The sequence below is a fragment of the Protopterus annectens genome, chromosome 7.part0 (genome assembly GCF_019279795.1).
Source record: "Protopterus annectens isolate FY-2018-M chromosome 7.part0, PAN1.0, whole genome shotgun sequence".
Classification (NCBI taxonomy): domain Eukaryota; kingdom Metazoa; phylum Chordata; order Ceratodontiformes; family Protopteridae; genus Protopterus; species Protopterus annectens.
Window position 1 is genome coordinate 619,211,929 of NC_056739.1, and position 2,262 is coordinate 619,214,190.

The 2,262-nt window shown below is 39.5% G+C and overlaps 1 non-coding gene across 1 annotated transcript; it reads right to left on the reverse strand.

Moving 5' to 3' along the window:
* Window positions 1–1,955: 1,955 nt before the first annotated feature.
* On the reverse strand, window positions 1,956–2,028 carry TRNAF-GAA. The gene has a single exon. It is a non-coding gene; the product is annotated as a tRNA-Phe (tRNA).
* Window positions 2,029–2,262: the final 234 nt, after the last annotated feature.

Consider the following 2,262-nt stretch of genomic DNA (forward strand, 5'->3'; position numbering starts at 1 on the left):
AGGATTTCTTTGTGATGCTTAGTAATCAGATCATTTTTGGGATAAGTTGTATTGCACAGTTTAAAGTGACTGCATGAGATGGAATCACATTACAATGCACTCTGTCATGGTATGGTCTGTCAAGTCTCAAACAATCTACTCACCTTTTCAGCAAAAATGATTAAATTAACAAATAACTTAGTCCTGAGTGAAATGGGGAGCAAGCCTCACAGTCCACTGCACCCATTGCTTAATATGATATCTACCATGGTTGTACAGCCTTCAGGGAAGTATGAAATGTTTACTTTAATAGTCTATCAGTTGACTGCAACTACAGGCTGTATGAATGCAGATGCAGAGATGGAAATACTGACTTTGGGACAGCATTCATTTATGATGCAGAACGTCTGGTGCATGTCTTGGAACTCTGTGAGTGCATATGGTTCGGTACAATGCATGTGAACAGGCAAACCCTCCTACAGGTTAATCTCTGTGCATGAACTTGCTACTGATGTATTCAGAGCACTGATGTCTCAGTGAAACCCTACCCACTATGTTTGCGCCCAAACACCTCACTTCATTCACCCATCTCATTTGGATATAGGTCCATTGGTTCATAGGTGAGTATGAGGCTAATGACCACAAAGGTCTTTTTAAGCCTAGCCATGCATCTCAAATTTCTGACAAGTTCTGGTACCTTTGATACATGTAAGCAGGGGCTTAGAAGCTGACAGAAAAGGTGTAGTCTGTGGGATACATACCTGTCTCTCCAGCAGGTACTATTTATATCACAGGCAGGTTTAAGTCTTTGGAATGGGTACTTCTGGTGTTGTTTGTTTTGCAGATATGCAGGAGGTATATCAGAGTGGGGTCTGGCAATACCTTGTATACCAGGCATAGATCTCCCCTCAATAGTTTATAGAATACAGAATATGGGGATGCAGCCTTAAGGTGGTTTTCATGGGTCGTGTTGCCCTGTATTCTTTAGTGAATAGTATCTGTTATAACTATGCACCCATCTTATCAAAAGTGCCTTACATTCCCCCTCATCTTTTCCCCCAGTCTCCTATTACAAAAGCATATTATTCCATAGTCCTTAACCGTTATACCTTTTCCTCACAACTTTATCTTTCATTTTCTGCTCCTGTCTCCTACAAATCAATACTTATTTCATGATAGATTATCCCATTTTCACCTGTTAATCAATTTTTGCTCTTCCCCTTTCCAATCATTTAAATATACCAGGCCTCTTATATGTCTTTACAGCCTAGATTTCAACAAAGATGACAAATTTCTGTGTGTATTTATCCAGAGGTTTATTTCTCAAGGATATTTTATTGGTATTACTATTATTGTAATTGCTGTTTTGCTGTTGCTATTGATACTTTGTTAGTGACTTAAATCTGTTTTGAAGAGGTGCATATTTTTAGGATCAAACCAGGAACAATGGGGTGCCCCATTAATCTCCCTAATCAATTTAATGGAACATAAAGTTTGCCAATCTAATTGATTAAAAGACAAGGGTCCCAAAGCATGAGTTCATTTTGAAAGTCATCTAGTTTGTGACTACCTTATTCACAAACCAGTGTGGGTGTGGTAGCTGTAGTAAAATTTTGCTGAATATATAGGTTCATAGGTTGGTACTAGGCTATCGGCTCTAGGGCCTATACAAGCCTAGCCATAACAATTCTCTGGCTATTGCTTCCAAGAATATTTACTTCCCTGGTCCCCTGTTTAGCAGGGCGACTGACATGATCCCCGGGGTGAATTTCCTATCTCACACCCAATTGTCAAATATTGGTCATTTTGGAGATTAACTTATCACAGCGATCTCTTTTATTCATGTAGCTCGGCACATTTTCATTGATTCCAGCACACCTTACCTTCCATTTTAACATGCATGTTCCAGTTCAGATGTTGTAACATATGTATTCCCATATCCCAAACTGCAAGGTAGGAATCTTAAAAGGTTTCCATGCTGAAACCCGGGATTGAACAAGGGACCTTTAGATCTTCAGTCCAACGCTCTCCCAACTGAGCTATTTCAGCTCATGGATCTGCAGGGCAGGAGAAGTTGTAAACTGCACAGTGTCTCTGACAAACATTAAATGGAACTATTTTACATCAAAAATATACAAAACAATATATTACTTAAAAAACATTATAAGTAAAACAATTTTACAGACGGCCCAGTCTCTAAGCGCAATAATGCCTTCCACGGTATGGGTTGATGTGTAATTAACACCCTTCCAGGGGTGTAGAGGCCCTCCATCTGGAGCGTCA